Source organism: Garra rufa, chromosome 6, assembly GCF_049309525.1.
Source record: "Garra rufa chromosome 6, GarRuf1.0, whole genome shotgun sequence".
NCBI lineage: Eukaryota > Metazoa > Chordata > Actinopteri > Cypriniformes > Cyprinidae > Garra > Garra rufa.
Window position 1 is genome coordinate 35,677,969 of NC_133366.1, and position 19,962 is coordinate 35,697,930.

A 19,962-nucleotide genomic window follows, 5' to 3' on the forward strand; every position below is an offset into this window, starting at 1 on the left:
AGAAAAAAGTAAAAAGTTGTAAGGAAAAAATTAAAATAAAAAATGTATTTGTTGTTCAAGTAATTTAGCATGATTTAAAAAAAAAACTACATACTATATATATATATATATAGCAAATATATATATATATCAGCAAATGAAATGATCTTACTAGAGGAAATTGCATTAAAAATTCCATTTGTATAGTCTCAGTGAGCTTTTCTGAGGTTTTACGAATGCCCAGTAAGGCAAATTTAACACTTTCTTACGTTCAAGTGTGGATGAGAAACTTTTGGAAAACACCTGAAAACGCTAGGGTGGAAGTATAACATTTTAAAACAAAAACGCTGTTTTCAGTTGTATCCGGATTAATTTAGATGTAGCTTTATGCTGCCTTCATGTGATATGGGAAAGATGATGCTTTCCACTTGTGAAGTGGAAATTACCAGTGTGTAGTGTTCAGGTGCTTTTGTTGTCATAGTGAAGAGAAACATGGCGGACTCGGAATTTTGCTGCCTTCATGTGCTATCGTAATTATGGTAAATACCAAAATCCGACATCGAAATTGCACATGAACACCCACTCACGTTGTAATTTCCACTGGAAAGCTCGAAATTTTTTATGATACCCGAGTTGCCGAGATGAGATAAACTTTGACCTTTCAACATGGCGGACAGCAACGACACTATACTGAATGGTAAACATTGCATGATGTTAAAAGTAAAAAAACTTATATAGGCTATATAAAATATATATAATTATATAGGCTTATATAAAAACTTATGTAGGCTAGCGAAAACAGAACCATTAGTTAGTATTGTCTTTAAAACAACTATACTATTCATGATCAATAAGATATACAGCCTATCATTTAACGTTTGCGTTTTGATCTTCCTGTTGCAGATGCATTAGGGAGTTTATAACCGTTTTAAAACTTTTACCCAAGTAGCATGTGAGGACAAATTTCGAGTCCGCCATGTTTCTCTTCACTACGACAACAAAAGCACATGAACACGACACACTGGTAATTTCCACTTCACAAGTGGAAAGCATCATCTTTCCCATATCACATGAAGGCAGCATTTATCCTCACATGCTACTTGGGTAAAGGTTTTAAAACGGTTATAAACTCCCTAATGCATCTGCTACAGGACGATCAAAACGCAAACGATAAATGATAGGCTGTATATCTTACTGATCTTGAATAGTATAGTTTTTTTTAAAGACAATACTAACTAATGGTTCTGTTTTAGCTAGGATTTTGGTATTTACCATAATTACTATAGCACATGAAGGCAGTCGAAACAGTCGTGGAGATCGTTTATAGTTACGCCTCCAACATTTGCATCGCCCAATCATTGGTAAAGTCAGCACATCAGTTAAACAACGTGAGTCACTGAAGGGACACGGTTAGCTTAATGCTAGCGCTAGCCTGTTACATTGCTATACATAGGATTTCACTTACCACATAAACAGAGATATGACTGCGCTGATGATGGTGAATGATGGAGAAATAACTGCCTGATGATGACGAATGATTTACAGATCTGGAGAATCACGAGCAGCTCAACTTGTGTGGCAAGCACTCCCTCTACATTATAACTTTACACAAAGCAAATATGATCACAAATGAGACTAAAACGTCCGCGATTCAAAACGGCAGATTCAACAAACCGCATATTAAAAGCGGCTAGAGCTCCGTAATTAAATATATATTTTTATCCATGTGCCAGCTATAGAGTTCAACAGCTATTATGCAACAGCCAATCATAGCAGAGCTCATCATTAATATTCATTAAGCTTCCAAATAACAGAGCATTTCATTCCAGAGGCAAATCCTAGGGTTGTAAATGGACCTGTAAAACCATTTCTGCATATTTTTTTTTTACCTTTTCCAATGCCAAATACCTTCTATGCAGATATCAGAGAACAATTTAAAATATTCTCTCAATGCATTCTATGGCACCATTAACAAATTATCCTTATAAAACCAACAATTCAACTTTAGGTTGGCGTTCTAGAAACAACCCCCAATTCAACCAACATTAAGGCAACTGGGCCTTAAGGGCTCATTTGCCAGGGCAACTATCTGATAACACCAGTTTTACGATCCAAAGGAATGCAGCAACTATAGGATAGACATTTGGCCTACTGAAATAGACTTTTCCCTAATTCATAGGAAAACCTTCCTATGAATGATCACACAAATCCTCCAACAGTTACACATGTTACAAAGAGGGGTGTTGGCAAATTTTATCTACTCTTTTGACTGTAGATTGTAATCAATCTCTTGTTATTTTGTTTGTTTGTCTATTTATTTATTCCTCTTTTGGAAAGTTACTGAAACACTGTCAGGGATTTTTCTTTTTCTCTTTCTATTTAACACTACAAAAGTTTATTTATAATGAAATATGACTATTACTTTTTTTTTAAATTGGTATATAATCTGTGCTAAAATATGATTATAACATAAACAAGTTACATATTAATATCTCAGTTTTCAGTTGTTGGAAATGTATTTACAAACAAAAGTCATTAATAACAGATCCACACTGAAAATGAACAAATCTTCTGTAAGGATTGGATGGAAAGATAATATGGTCTGTATTTGATCTTTTTTTATTTCAAAGGTAATGTTTTTATGTAAGCAATTTTGTTTTAAATACATTTTTTGTAGTGTAAAGGAATACGTTTCATTGATTATTACCATTTCAGTTTTGTTAATGGCACAAACCCTGCCAACATATTCAGCTGTTACTCCATATCTTCCCCTGTAACAGTGAAAAGTTTGGGTAATAAATACAAGACACAATACACAGTTTATTAGAAACTTTAACTAGAAGTACATCTATCAGAAAAAATAAAATGTCATATTGTATTAGTTTTATGATTTTAGTGAAGTTAAATGTTTTGAGAACAAAATACCTTTAATACACCTGCAGGAAAATGAAGATCAGGAGACTTGTTTGAGCTGGTCCTGTGTGTCGCTGCGGTCATCCAGACTGACTAAAGCACTCAATCACTGTAGTTTTATTCAGATTTCAGGAGGCCGTTCTTACAGATGAAGACAAAGCTCTCAGATCACAAGCTTAAACACAGTATTCAAAGGATGTGAGCAGTTCGTTTTAAATATTTAGCTTTAGGAGTTTGTGAATATGAATGTGAAATCATGGTAAGTGTCATAATTTGTCTTTATTGGCTGTTGATGTTTCTGCCTCATTTCTTTAATTGGTCTCTTTGTTTCTGCTGATCAATATCTGAGTTAAATATGAATGCAGAGGCTGAAGGTGAGACTTTCCCTGATCTCTTTGATAATGAGTCTATAGTTCTGCTGATTGGATTAGAGTTGCTTTAAATCTGGGCAAATTCCTGTAACTGCTTACATCCTTTGCATATTTTATCTTCTAATGACGACCCTTTAGTTAGTCTTGATGACTGCAGCGTCACACAGTATCATCTCAAACAAGAGTCTGATGAAGATTCACTCAGTCTCCTGATCTTCACTTCTAAGTTTACTACAGGTCTAGCTAGATATTGTAGGTATTTTGTTTTCAAAACTGTTAAAAAGGGAAGATGAGGAGTAACAACTGAATGTGTTGACATGTTTTTTTTTTGTTTTTGTTTTTTTGTCGTCAATTAAAGATACTGAAATGGTCATAATCAATTAACCAGATTAATTTTTACTGGAAATGTTATAATTTAAATAAACCTGCTCATATAAAGTATATAATATATAATTTTTTAGAGACTAAAGACGTAAAATTTTTGCATCTAAGACAAAATATATGATATTGGGTTTTAAAAGTAAGTTATAGGGCTGTATTTGTTTGGGTCTCCACTGGAAAAGGTAAAGGCTTTTATATTTTGGGGTGTTTGGTTTGAAGAATATATGACTTGGGCTGTGCATGGCTGGATGTGAATGGGGCCAATAGGGAGACATTATTATTATTATTATTATTATTTGTGAGTTTGTTAATTTAGTTTTTCTGTTTTCGTGTCTGTGTGTGTGCGTGTGTGTGTATATTCATACCTATATATGTTTGTTAATTTTGTGATTTATATTGGGCACGTAACATCTGTTTTGCCCACATTGGTATTGCTCATTTAGGAAATTTGACACTTTGTTTTATATTTCTGACTTTACTGGGTGTTTTTTGTTTGGTGTGTGTGTGTGTGTGTGTGTGTGTGTGTGTGTGTTGTGGTGATGAGGTAAACGTTTTGCTTGAGTGGGTTGATTTGTTTTTCTGTAATTGTGCTTTATTCAATGCAACGGCAAGACAGTGTTGCCTAGGAGTTAACGAATGTTATTATTTGTATTGTTTATTATTATTATTATTATTGTTGTTGTTAATTGATGTGTATATTGTGATTTATTTTTGTTTTTTTATTTTGTGTGTGTGTAATTGTACTTTACTGTGTTGTTGATTATTGTAAGATTATTATTTGTGTGAATTTGGTACAAGGCCGGCCTGTTTATTAATGTTCAGAACGAATTTATTTTGTGTCAAGGTACTGAGTATTCCATTCTAGTCACCAACTTTGACCCTACGTTGTCACATCCCCGGACTTTCATGTTGGTTTCTCCCATTCTCCCCCGCAGTTCAGAGTGTGTTTGGTTTCTCCTTCATTGTCTCCACCTGGATGTGTAATCAGTCTGTGTATTTAAGGTGTATGTCTTTAATGTTACCACTCCGTGTTCCTGTGTCTGCCTGTTTCCCATTTGATTTATTAAATGTACGTCTTTTTATTACGTCGTTGTTCGTGTGTTTACCTGAGATATCATTGCAAGTCGTGTGTTTTAAGGGGTGAGTGTTTCATATTGGTGTTGAGCTCAATGTTTTAATAACTAATTTGTAGAAATAAAGTTATGCTTTGGTGGTAACCTGTCTTTGTTTGTCACTTTCCCTTCAGTTGGAAACTTGTTAGTGGGGAAGTAAGTTTTATTGTGGTGGCCCAAACAGTAATAATTATTAGTAGCTAGTTGTGCCCCAGCTACACATACCACATGAGGTACCTTTTCCCTCAGTAATGTTAGTTTTTTACAACCGTTTTAGAACTAATAACAGAACCTTCATGTCATTTTTTCAAAACTCTTTATTTGTAACACAGGCTGTCCAGTGTCAAAACTTTGCATATTGTGTTCATATCTTTAAAGAAGCCTTGCACCTGCATAAGCATTGTTCCAAAAAACTAATTTATAATGAAATATAATAGGGAAATTACTTCAGATCACCCATACACAAGATACCCATAGTTTCACTGTGTATTTGCTAGTACAATCATTAAATATAGTTCACGTGTCATACCCCCGACTATGAAAGACGCAACAATAGTCAGGATTGGAATAGTTTCGTTCCTGCTTCAGCCACGCTACAATCAGGGGAACCCCAAATTGTTATTGCAGATGCAGTATCTCCTTTCCTTTCTTAAGGAATAAGGGTTACAGTTGTAACCCATAATGTTTTGCATGTTTGAATGAAATGGGTAAAAGTGACAGCTATTCTCATCATTTATATTTTATTACACACCTTCAAGTCCCTCAGAATTGAGTATTTAGACAGACCATTGTTTTAATGTATGTAAAAATAAACAAAAACAAAATAGTTGACTCAGCCTTAAGGTAAGCTAAAGGCATCCGGTGAACCCCAAATTGCACTCTTCTATCCAAGGCCGTGAATAGAGCAAGCTCGGGTCACAGCATCGTTTACCCACGGTCATCAGGACGCATCACAAGAACACGGTCGCCAGCTCCCACTCTCCTCCCCTTTCCACGGAATGTCAGCATGCCGATGACGTCAGCAATCAACGGGCTGTCGTCTCGTCAAGTCTCTGCATCAGTGCGAGCCCGCAGCCTACTGCAAAAACCCATTTGCAGCCCGTGCCTCACCACACTCCTAACCCCCTCCCCTACCCATGGCCTGCAGCACCACCATCCCATTCCAGCACAAGCATGCCTTCATTAACGATGCAAGCCCCAGTGCCAGCTATTCCCCCTTTACTTCCCTCTTATTCTTCTGCCTCAGAAGTCACTCATTGTGTGAGTATGCAACTGACAATGACAATTGTGGAGAATTTTCAGTATCCCATAAAAACTCAGCTCACAACCCATGCTACATTCTGTCGTTCAATGAATTTACCATTGCGTTTAACCGTTATACAAAGGTAATTTGCAAATCATTCCCCCACAGGAGATGCGAGCTCAGCGACAACCTCTTGATAATCGCTGGGCTGACATTATCATATGGAGGCTCACTTTTCTATACTTACCATAAGCTCTTCTCAGCCAAATGAGCAATCATAGTCACTCAGTGGAACCAAAGCCCCTATTGAGGGCTTTGGACACTGAACTTCACAACAGGGTATGTTTAGGCTGCAGCAACATATCTTGTGCAGTCTCCCACTCCACCATCAACCTGCCCCTTTATAAAACCATCTATTCCCGCCTGCCCTGAAACTTCCCAGCCCAAATCTACTAGCTACGTCCCATGCCTCATAGATACCCCTGTCACCCCCACACTGCAAATTCGTCAGTGTTAAATTCCCAGTGTTAAAGCATGTCAGAGTAAAGTGTTGACTTTATAGTGTTAGATTTTGATAAATTAACACCATCAGAGTTAGTAGCTGATTTGATTCAGTGTTAAACCACAGAGTTACAGGTAACCAACGCTTGCCAGTGTTATTTCCAACATCCAGGTATTTTATGCAGCGTTATCACTTAAGAATTTTCCAGACGCCATTTTCCCTCAGAATTTTAGATTAGCAACTGGTAAGTCAAGCTACCTCAATGTTTGCACTTTATGACTTTCTATATATAAAAACAGTTATAAATGTACTGTTATTTAAATGACTTAAGACAGAGGGACAAATTAAAAATTTTGGCGGATTATTTATGGATGTTTGTGTAGTTCGTCGAACTAAGCGGTGATTTCTTGACCTATATTCAATACTGACAGCTGTTAGAATGCTATTTTAAGTAATTTAATGTACGTGACTATGTACTAAAAGCATAACATTTGCATGTACATGATATTTCTGTTACAGTAAATGCTATTTTTGCTGTTAACAACCAGACATTTTAGCGCCCAACCGCGTGAGGGGAAGCCCCGCCTCTGCTCGTGCAATACTTACAGACGATATTTTCCCTCACTTAATAGTGTTGCTGAGATAGATCTGGGGAGTACTTGTGTGTGCTTATTGTAGACTTTCTGTCTAAAAATATTGTTTTTTCGTGTATTAACGTTAGTAGAATTATTCCAGATACCGTGACAGTGGTAAATTACATTTTGGCGGATTATTTATGGTTGTTTTTAGGGATGCACCGATACGAATCGGCCGATCATGCTTGCGCGTTTTGTCAGTAAAGCTGGTTCTGTAATCAGCGGTAAATGCCATCAGGTGCGTGATTTCACGTTGAGCTGTATATACTACACACAGCCGTTGTTTACCGACGAGCCTCGCAAATCAATGTTCATTATCAGTGTGAATGTGCGCAGCTCGTCAGTGAACAACGGCTGTGTGTAGTATATACGGCTCAACGTGAAATCACGCACCTGATGGCATTTACCGCTGATTACAGAACCGGCTTTACTGACAAAACGCGCAAGTGATCGGCCGATACGTATCGGTGCATCCCTAGTTGTTTTTGTAGTTCGTCGAACTACGCAGTGATTTCGTGGCTTCTGTTCAATACTGACAGCTGTTAGAATGTTATCTAAGTAATTTAATATACGTGACTATGTACTAAAAGCATAACATTTGCATGTGCATGGTATTTCTGTCGTAGTAAATGCTATTTTTGCTGTTAACAACCAGATATTTTAGCGCCCAACCGCGTGAGGGGAAGCCCCGCCTCTGCTCGTGCAATACTTACAGACGCCATTTTCACTCACTTTGACGGAGTTGCTGAAATATAGCTGGTGAGTACTTGTGGGTGCTTATTGTAGACTTTCTGTCTAGAAATATTGTTTTTCATGTATTAACGCTAGTAGAATTATTCCAGATACAGTGACAGTAGTATATTTTGGCAGATCAGTCATGGTTGTTTGTGTAGTTCGTCAAACTAAGCACTGATTTTGTGACTTCTATTCAATACTGACAGCTGATAGAATGTTATTTTAAAGGGATGGTTCGGAGTAGATTTGACTTCATTGCTATGCACTCCGAAGCCCATGTAAATACCCCATTCAAAGTTTTTTTTACCTTAGTCAAACATTGAGGGAGATATTAGAGTTTTTCGAATCGATTGCTACTAGGGCTGTCAAACAATTAATCGCGATTAATCACATCCAAAATAAAAGTTTATGTTTACATACTAAATGTGTTTACTCTGTATATTTATTATGTATATATAAATACAAACACATACATGTATTGACTTAAAAAAATACTTATATGTATGGATAGTTATACTTGTTTTTAATTTAGATTATATATAGAATTATAAATATTTTATATATAAATCTAAAACAGTTTTCTTTAATATACATGTTTGTGTGTGTATTTATACATTATATACACACACAGTACACACACATACAGAATGTAATCAAAAACTTTATTTTGGATGCGATTAATCGTTTGACAGCCCTAATTGCTACATATGTACACGGTACATGTGATGTCTCTCGTAAATTGCACCACTAAACGTGCAAGTAATCTTACCAAACTTCTACAGTAGCAGGGCTCGCAAAATCGCTAGCCCGACTTCCAGGGGCTATTGTGTTTTCCAATCGGGCTACCAAAATGTTCCACCGGCCTGCCCGACTGGCTATCGTAAAGTAGAGGGCTCCTGCAGGTCCTTAAAACTCCTCAACTTAGTTGTATCAAATTTAAGGCCATAAAAAGTTTTAAATATGTTAAATAGTATAAGTCTTAATTATAATTTAAGAGGTCTTACAGTTGAGGACGGAAAGAGGAGAATCGCAATAGGGCTGGATTAAACTTCAAAAGGCAATGATGTCATTAAAGAAATATGCACGCTGTACTTTTTAAATACAAAATGTGGCACGGATGTCTTTATATAAACGTATCTGAAGGAAGTTGTTTGGTTAATGTTGTCGTGGTTGTTTGTGTACGTTAGTTAGTTTGCCTAACTAGCGGTAATTTCTTGATTTCTATTCAATACTGACAGCTGTTAGAATGTTATTTAAAGTAATTGAATGTACAAATGACTGTGTTTAAATGGCTGAACTTTCTCAGACATTTAGTGTGGCCATAGATATGTAACGTTATTTGGACATGGACAAGAAGTTATTTTCTCCCGCATGGTGCCTAAAAGCATACCTTTTAAATGTACACGGTATTTCTATTGCAATAAAGGCTATTTTGTTCACTGTTAACAGCCAACAGTTTTTTTTTCTTTTAATTTACATTTTAGTGCCCAAACGTGTGAGGGGAAGCCCCGCCTCTGCTCGTGCAATACTTACAGACACCATTTCCCTCACTTAATAGTATTGCTGAAATATATCTGGTGAGTAAATTTTATTGTAGTTTTTGTCTAGAAATATTGTTTTTCATGTATTACCGTTGGTAGAATTATTCCAGATACCGTGAATTTCTTGTTTATTTCAACTGATAATCATCTTTAGAGTATGATTTTACAGGTTTGATTTGTAAAGGAAAAATAATTATCAAGGTTCAGTACCTGAGCCAGAAGAAGTATCTGAAGATAGAGAAGGCATGCTTTGAGTTGTTTATCACTGAAGGTAGTTTTTTTTCTCTCTCAATTTTATGCATACGTGTTAACTGCATTTTGATGAATGTTTACCCCTTTTTTTTGTTTGTTTTTGTTTTTGTTATTTTTTCTCCAATAGCCAGAGAAAAGTTCTCCATACAAGACAAGACCCTAACCCCCAATTTCCACCAGATGCGTAACGGCTGCGTTACGGCTCCGGCACGGCGGCGGAGTCAATAGGTTTCCATTCAAGTCAATGAGTGTATTTCCACTGAATGCGGTACAGTTGCGTTCCGACTCCGACGATCCGCAGCCCTCCGGAGCAGATACGCAGAGCTTCTATTTTTGCCGGATGCCGGAGCGCTCCGCAGCACTACAGGGCAGAGTACGCAGGACAGGAAGTCGAGTGACGAAATAGAACAGCCAGAAACAAAATAAAAGATCCGTTTAATTTTCAAAATAAAATACACCGCGCTCATATTTCCCTACACTACACCTTGAAAACGTCATAATGGGCGGAGACAGGCTTGTTGAAGTTTTAACCCCGTTGACACGATGGATGAAGAAATGCTGATTATTGAGGTACAGAATCAACCCATCATCTATGACCCCTCACATCCTTTTTATAAGGACAACATTAAAAAGGATGCGGCGTGGAAAACTATAGCAGAAGTGATTGGTGTGGATGGTAAGTCACTATTTTTGTCCAAGAAATAAAAATAGAAAGCAAATAGCTAGTTATGTACTCGTAATGAGGAGTTATATAGCTATACAGGTTAAAAACACATTAAAATTTTGAATTAAGTAGCCATTGCAGGATTGTTTGATTAGCATGAAGAACTTTATTTACAAATACTATGTAACGTTAATGAAATATTAAATTTGAGTAAAGTTATAAATAGAATAAGGATTTTAGACATTAATTTATTTATATATTGTGTGTGTATGTTTGTAATATATATGTAATTTAGCCATTTTTTTAATATTGTGCTTGACATAAGAGTCGAAAAAAGTTTAAACTGTGTGGTTTACTGTATAAGTTTATTTTATTGTGTGTGGATGGTTCACACTGCTAAATGATGGGGCTGACACATAGTTAGCAAACCGATGATGATTCAATAATAATAAAAAAAAATAAATAAAAAAATAAAAACACTCAATTCACAAAACTTAACTTTATTACAATAAAATACTTCACACCACAAAAAAAAACAAACACACACAGTAAATGCATACAATCCAAATATACCAGTTTCAGTCAGTAAAGATGTTTTATTAGATCATTCTGTCCTGCCATGACACACTGCCCTCGGGCGAGTTGAAGAAAGTTGCAAAGCTCTCCCTGATAGCACAGGCTTCTCTTGAAGCCCTGTTTCCCCCCATGTTCCTCACTGGTGCCATGCGTCTCCCCAGTTCTGATGCCTCTTCCAGCAGTTGAACATTTTCTGTTGGGGCAAGGAGGAAATTGTGCAGAATGCAAGCTGCCACAACAAGAGTGTCCACATTTTTGGGGTGAAGGTTAATCCTTCGATGGAAGATCCTCCAACGTGACGCCAGAATGCCAAAGGCATTTTCAACTACCATCCTTGCCCTTGAGAGTCTGTAATTGAAAATCCTCTTCCTGTGGATGAGGTTCTGTCCTGGGTAAGGTCGCATTAGGTAGGGCTTCAGAGGGAATGCTGCGTCACCCACCATGACATGTGGTACGTTCCCAAGGTGAGCAGCACCAGGCAGAGCGGTACTAGGAGGAACGTGTAGTGTGTTTCCCTCCATTTCCATCCCCAAATCTGACCCTGCATACACCCCACCATCAGATGGTCGGCCAAAGTCCCCGATCTGTATGCACCTGAACCGGTAGTCTGCATCCACAAGTGCCAAAAGCACGATGGAGAATGTCTTTTTGTAGTTGAAATACTGACTACCGGAAAGGGGTGGTGCTTGAATAACAATATGCTTTCCATCCAGTGCTCCTAGGCAATTTGGGAAGTTCCATTTTTCCCAGAACCGTTGTGCAACCTCCTTCCATGAATCTGCAGTCGGCCGGGGCAAAAATTACTGCATCATGTGTTTTTCAATGGCAGCACACACCATATGTACGGAGTTCATTACAGTTGTGTGGCCAAGGCGGTAGCTAAATGCAAGGCTGATCAATGAGTCACCAGAAGCCAAGTATCTGTAAATGGAAAAAACAAAACAAAGATTAGTTATATGTGTGAATATTATTTTAATCTGTCTGTCTCTTCTTTTTTTTTAGTTGATCTTTGCAAGGCAAAATGGAGAAATCTAAGGGACAGTTTTGTGAGGCACCGAAAAAAAGTGCTTGCAAGCGGTTCAGCGGGAGGAACACAAAAGGAATGGAAATATAGTGAAATGATGTCCTTTATTTTGCCCCACCTGCTACCAAGAAGGTCTGTATTTAATTAAATATCAGTATTGTTGACAACATCATCGTTAAATTCAATATCCACATTTAAAAAAAGTGATAGATATTTTTTTGTGTGTATGACATAATTGTGTCAGAAGGTCAACCAATTATTTAATTTTTTTTTAAGTTCCAAAAGCAATTTGAGCAGTGGTTTGTCCGAAGAAAGATCTTCAACACCACTCTCTATGTGTGGATCTGATGAAACGGGTCCTATTAGTTCATCAGTGCCTCAGGGCAGCCAGGGACCAGAGACAACCACACCATCGGGCAACACTACATCTGGGGTTACAGACAGGCACCACAGGTCAAGGAGCCCAAGGGATAGGGTGCCTCAAGTCCCAACTGCCACTGAAGCAAGGAGGAGCCACAGACCACAAACATCAGATGTGGAAGAACGGCTTCTCTCCATCTTACAGGAGCCGCTTCCCAAACCAGAATCTGAGCTTGATGAAAGTTATCATTTTGCCTTGAGCCTGGTTCCACTGCTCCATAAACTGGATCACAACAGGAGGCAGCAGGCCAAGATTGGCATTTTAAACTTACTGCAACAAATAGAAAGCAGCCCAGCTTTAAGGCAGGAACCAGCAGCACATTCAAGTGCATTTCATTCACACCCTCCCCCTATGTTCCACACCCCCACTGCAACCTTGTCTAGGCCAGGTACTTTCAGGCCATTAACCCAACCCCCATCAATAAACCCAACCGGAACATTCACACAGATGCTTTCCTCTGATCAAGATACACAGTGGGGGTAGGGCAGCACTCCTAAACAAATTTTGTATATTACCATTTTATGCTGTAAATAGTTATTTTGCTGTGTTTTTTGCTATTTATAGATATGTATATGTTTTAGATAAGATTATTAGTAACAATTTGTAAATTCTGTTTGTAAATGTTCCTATCTTGTTTAATTTATTTTTGTTATTTTGGAAATAAAAGTTCAAACCTATTGTGATATATTGTGTATGTAATCTGAAGCTCACCTCAATCCAACAGCCAGTCTCTGCTTTGGTTCTATGGCGGACCTGTAGTTGGTATTCTGTCTGGTGAGTTCAGGGCCAATGATTGAGAGAAGCTCATCCATTTTCTCTGCACTCATCCGAAAATACTGGTGATGCCGTTGACTGTCCAAATGCAGTTCTTCCACAAGATGATAAAAATCTCCTTGTTGAGGCCTGCGCTGGTTCAGTGGATGGACCCAGTATTGGCTCCTTCTCCTACCCCTCCTCCGTAGTCTTGCCAGCAGAAGTAAAAAAGCAATTGTTCTCCTCCTAGTAAAGGGAACTGAAATACACAGAATAATTTATTGAATTAGTATATTAAAAATAAAAAATCATTTTACCATGAACACAATTTACATGGGGTGACTATTAGGTGTGCATTCAAATGCTTACTGTTAAGCAAACTTTTACTGTTAAGCAAATTTTGAATGTTTCATGCAGCCTTAACTTCTTATCTGTAGACTATATTTAAAAATTAATTTAGTAAAGTTTTACTATAAAAGTTTGTTACTTATTATTGTCACTCATCAGTAAAACATTTTTTATTCCAATTCAAACAAGAACAATAGTTAAAACATTATTTACTCAGCAGGCTACTTTCCCAGTACATTTAAAAAGGAACAAAAAATAAACAAAGCATTTTATAAGTTAATTATTTCAATATTGTAGGCTACTTACCCATTGTAGAATCAAAATCCACAGAAAAGAGAGATCGGTAGGTAATTCGGAAAAGAGTTCTATCCTATACTCCTCCGGATGGAAAACTGTTCCTGGTTTGGTAGTTCTGTTTATAGAAACTACATATCGCGAGATTACATGGGGCCTCGTGACGTCAGCTGTCAGTCATGACCGCAGCCGTTTCGCAACAAATCCGGACCTGGTGGGTATTGACGGACGACGGAACACGGAGCTGTCACGCAGCGGAGCCGTTCCGCAGCCGTTACGCATCTGGTGGAAATTGGGGGTGACAGTGACAGACGAAGGAGGAATAGAGGTTGATGCCGATGTCTTTCCTGATTTGGTGACCAAGAATGTGTTCTTGGTCATTCACGATAATTCTAATGAAGGTATGTCTTGTATAAGATAAAAGAAGTTGTAGGCTATCTTAAATAAATTTGCCAGAAATAGCTCAAATATTAAAAATGGTTATTTGGATTGCAAAAAGTTTCATTTGTTGTGTGCACAGGATGGTTGTTCTCTGGAGTTTAAAAGTTACTGTGGTTTCAGACGACATCTGAAAGTTTTTCACAGTGACACTAGTTCCACTGATCTTCCCAGTTGCTCTGATGAAACATCAGATTCAACTGTCATCACATCTGTAGGTATGCCGGCTCTGCCTATGAGTACACCCAACAGTTCATCTTTTGGAGTTCTCGGCACACATGAAGATTTTAGTAACGCTGACTGTTCCGTGTCAAAAAAAAAGTGAGCTTCTGTTATTGCCAAGTTGCAGGGAAGTGGTGTTTCAAACAATGTTATTTTGTCTGTTGTAGAAGGTATGGAAGAATGTTTAAATGAGGTTCATACATCTTTCAAGAATCAGATTTTGAATGTAGTGCCAGAGTGTAACCCAAGCAGAGTGCCAGTAGAAAATGTGCTTGCAAATTTAAAGAATCCTTTTTCTGAACTAAACAACACCAACAGCAAATGGAAAAAATATTTTTGTGCAGAATGGGGAGTTGTACAACCTCTGGAGGTGCATTTAGGAGTAAGATATGATTCCCGGAAAAATAGGAGGTCTGAATTTTACGAACAAGTTCCTGTCAGTGACACTTTCATGTACATACCATTGTTTGAAACTCTGGAGTTTATTTTCAGAAATGAGGTGATTTGTGGTCATATTCAGTCTTCAACAGCAAGTGATCTATATTCTGACTTCTGTGATGGTACGTACTTTAAGACTAATCCATTGTTCTCAGTAGTTGAACATGCACTACAGCTTCAGGTTTATTACGATGATTTTGAGACTGTTAATCCCTTAGGATCCAAGCAGAGAGTGCACAAGCTTGGATGTTTGTATTTCACACTCAGAAATCTTCCACCTCATCTTAATTCCTCCCTACTGAATATACATCTTATTTCCCTGTTTCACTCAGAAGATGCAAAAAAATATGGTTTGGAGAAAATACTTAGTCCTTTCATAGAAGATGTAAAGAAGCTGGAAACGTGCGGGATGAAGGTTTCATTTTCTGATGAACCACTTTATGGAACGATATGTCAGATCACAGGTGACAACCTAGGTTTGAACGGTATTCTTGGCTATGTTGAGTCTTTCAATGCCCATTATTTCTGCAGTTTGTGTGAAACTGACAAAGCCACAGCTCAAACAGTTTTTAATGAGCATGACCCCAGAGTTGTTTTGCGGTCTAAGCAGCTGAATGAGCATCATTGCGACGGTTCGTGCTACGGTATCAAACGCAACAGCATTCTCAATGAGTTAAAATATTTCCATGTTGCTGATAATGTGGCTGTAGACGTAATGCACGACGTCTTGGAAGGTGTTGCACAACTTGAGCTAAAACTACTGTTTGATTACATGGCAAAGAATTTTATTTCTAGTCAAAACATCCTCCTCAGAATTTATTCATACAGCTATGGCTATTTTGACAGCAAGAACAGACCAACTAAAATGAATTTGCAGGGCAGTGGACTTGGACTTAATGCCAGCCAAACTATGTGTCTCCTGAAAAACAGACCACTGATATTGGGTGATGTTATTCCAGAAAAAGACAGTTTTTGGAATCTTCTACTATTTCTGCTTTATATTGTAAATATCATTTTCTCTCCTTGTGTCAGTGAGGGCATGATTGTTTACTTAAGGTTCCTGATAGCTGAACATCACAAATTATTCAAAGAGCTGTACCCTACTCACAATTTAATCCCAAAACATCACCTGATGATCCATTATCCCAGTGTGATTGAAAAAATTGGTTCTTTGCTTCATATTTGGACTATGCGATATGAGGCAAAGCATACGTTTTTTAAGTCTAGCATTAAGAACTTTAAGAACTTGACCAAGTCTTTAGCACTGAAGCATCAGTTAAGTATAGCTTACCACTGGGAGTCACTTAACATCAGAGGCATTGAGTCAGGACCAGTGAAAACTCAAATGTTGGGTGAATTGGATCATGAGGAATTGGTTTGTGCTCATTTTCAGCTTGACAGCTCTGATACAGTACTTCATACTGCAAGGGTAAGATGCAGTGGAATTGAATATCGGTGTGGATCTGTTGTTTGTATTGATGTGGTGGATGAAATGCCATTATTTTGTAAAGTAGTTGCAATTATCCTAAGAAAGGAAGACATACATTTTCTCTTGATGCAAATGGAGGCATTTTTTATTGAGCATCTGCATGCATTTCAGGTTGAAGAACTTCAAAGATCATTTTTGCATTGTGAAGCAACATGAACTGCAGCACCCCAAACCATTTGACCTTCAGATGTCATATGACTCTGATTCATTCCTGTATGTTGTTACAGACTGTTGTATTTTGTAGAGCACTGAAACTGCATGTGTTGGATGAAATGGCATTGTTTTGTAAAGTAGTTGCAATTATCCTAAGAAAGGAAGGAATACTTTTTATCTTGATGCAAATGGAGGCAGTTTTTATTGAACATCCGCATACATTTCAGGTTTAAGAACTTGGATCATTTTTGCTTTGTGAAGCTACATGAACTACAGCACCCTAAACCCTTTGACCTTTAGATGTCATATGATTGATTCATTCTTGTATGCTGTTACCGATTGTTGCATTAGAGCACTAAGACTGCATGTGCTATGTTGTTAAATAAACAGTTAAAATATGACTTTGAAGGGTTTTGTTTTGGCTATTTTTATTCTCAACATTTAACAGTCTAAGATTGTACAGTTTAAAACACTTATTGCAGTGTTGTTATTTAACTCTAATAGTGTTACATTTTAACACCCTATTAGTGTTGGTAATATAAACTACTTATGCAGTGTTGTTATTGAACTCTAATAGTGTTAATTTTTAACACCCAATTAGTGTTGGTAATATCAACTATTTATGCAGTGTTGATATTGAACTCTAATAGTGTTACATTTTAACACCCTATTAGTGTTGGTAATATAAACTACTTATACAGTGTTGTTGTTGAACTCTAATAGTGTTATTTTTTAACACCCTATTAGTGTTGGTAATACCAACACTTTTGAAAGTGTTACATTAACACTCATGTGGTGGTATCCATATATACACTGACAAAGTGTTAAATTGAACTCTATTATTGTTATTTATCCGATTTCAGATTTGCAGTGCACTCCCTCATTCCATCAATGCCCTTCTTCCACCTACAGCCAAGTTTATACTAGCTTTAATAGTGGCACGTGCACAAGACAGCGCTGCTGATTTATGCACGTCTGTAACTTCTGTGGCGCACAAACTTTGGAAGACCAAATATTCCTAAATGACTCATGCCACAACCAACTAAACCTGTTGATATCCTTCCATAAGAATGGAATGGCTTAATCTTTTTCTACAACCTGATCTCCACCCCAATTGATATACAGCTATTTACTGACGCCGCCCCCTCCATCAGGGTTGGACGTTTTCTCCAAGGCCATTGGTTCGCTTCCACTTAGCCCCCCCAGCTGGCAGATTTGCCACAGCAGCTATCGTCCTCAGCACTATTCAAGCTTTATCCTTTAGTCGTCGCAGCTGCTCTATGGGGCAAAGAGTGGTCCGCTACTGTGCACTGCATTAACAAAGATCACTCAACTTCTCATTCATTAATGCCCTTTTTAAGATGTCTGATTTGGATTTCGGCTTGTGACCAATTCATCGTAACTGCTAAACATTCCTGGTTCAAAAAATGTAATCGCTGACTCTCTCTCGTTTTGCCTAGATGCCATGTTTATCCTGGCTTTCTTTAGTTTTGGGATTTTCAGGAGGAGCTCACACACGGATAATAAAACTCAGCCAATTCATCATCAGTAATCACACTCCCTATCCAATCAGCATGAAAAATAATCCCTGTAAATAACCAAAGTAGTCCTACCTTCTTCATCTCCCATTTTTCAGCAACCTTCCACCACCCCGTCTCCTCACCTTCAGCCCGGGCTCAGGAATTACTGCCAAGCTCAGAGCCCTCTCCCGGACAGCACGCTAACCTTTCACTCAGTTTATGATCCGTAAGAGTGAACTTGTGAAAAAAGACTAAATTAAAACACTACTGAAATTAAAACAGAACATTGCTTGATTTTCTTGACATCAATCTTATTAGTTTCCTTGAAATTCTTGCACTAAACTCACTCAAGGTCAGTTTATGTAAACTGCAAATACTATTGGTTAGTAATAAAAGCAATAAATAAGTAGAATCCTTCAAAATTCAAGATGAAATTGGATCCCATTAAAATCCTGTAGAAATGATCATATTTATGCCTTATTTAAACTCTGTCCATGCTAAGGGGATCTGTTAGGCGTCTCTTTATTGTGAATCTTCATGTGCCTGTCAAGGCTTCCTTTTTGACTAAAACTGTTTCCACACTGTTTGCATGTGTAAGGCTTCTCTCCAGTGTGAACTCTCATGTGAATGTCAAGTAATCTTTTATAAGTGAAACTCTTTCCACACTGTTGGCATGCGTAAGGCTTCTCTCCAGTGTGAACTCTCATGTGAATGTCAAGTAATCTTTTATAAGTGAAACTCTTTCCACACTGTTGGCAGTTAATGTGAATTTTCTGGTGAACTTTAAGGTTTCCACTTTCATTCAAACTCTTCCCAGACTGAGGGGATCTGTGAGGCTTTTCTTTATTGTACATTTTCATGTGACTGTCAAGACTTCCTCGTTGACTGAAACTCTTTCCACACTCTTTGCATGAGTAAGGCTTCTCTCCAGTATGAATTCTCATGTGAATGTTAAGGCATTCTTCACGAGTGAAACTCTTTCCACACTGTTTGCATGTGTAAGGCTTCTCTCCAGTGTGAAATTTCATGTGTCTGTCAAGGCTTCCTTTACGAGTTAAACTTTTCCCACACTGTTTGCATGTGTAAGGCTTCTCTCCAGTGTGAATTTTCATGTGTCTTTTAAGGTGTTCTTGTTGTTTAAAACTCTTTCCACACTGTTTACATGTGTAAGGCTTCTCTTCAGTGTGAATTATCATGTGTTTTTTAAGTTGTCTTTGTTCTTTGAAACTCTTTCCACACTGTTTGCATGTGTAAGGCTTCTCTTCAGTGTGAATTATCATGTGTTTTTTAAGTTGTATTTGTTGTTTGAAACTCTTTCCACACTGTTTGCATGTGTAAGGCCTCTCTTCGGTGTGAATTCTCATGTGCCTCTTAAGGTATCCTTGGTCTTTGAAACTCTTTCCACACTGACAGCAAGTGAAAATACTCAAAGTTCCAGTCTTTTGAGCTCTTTTTTGTTTAGAAGTCTTTTCAGACTCTAAGGAACAAAAAGATTTTTCTCCAGATACGAAATCATGAAGATTCTCAAAGTGATCTTTCTCTTCAGTTTCATTCAGTACTTCTCTCTCCTCTTTCAGCGCTGTTAGGTCTAAGGTGGAAAAACAAAGAGATAAAAGTTAACTCCAGTTTAATGCCACAAAGCAATTAACATTAAAACATTGTCACGGGTGGGAAGAAACACAGGACAGAAACTCACAATTCAGCCCCGGAGGGTGGATTTATTAATGAGAGGTTGCAATAGTGTGAAAACAGTTGGCGGTGTACTGAGTGAAGCTCGTGACGGTCGGTGCTCTCAATCCTTGTGCTCTGTGTAAATCCAGTGATAAGTGCAGGGGAATCGGTTGTCAGCTGCTGTCTGGAAGAACAGAGAGGAGAGAAACTGTTAGCGTCTGAACTCTGTGGAGATCAATCTCAAAGTGATTCACCGGCGCGCCGCTTTTAAGGACGCCGGCTGATGA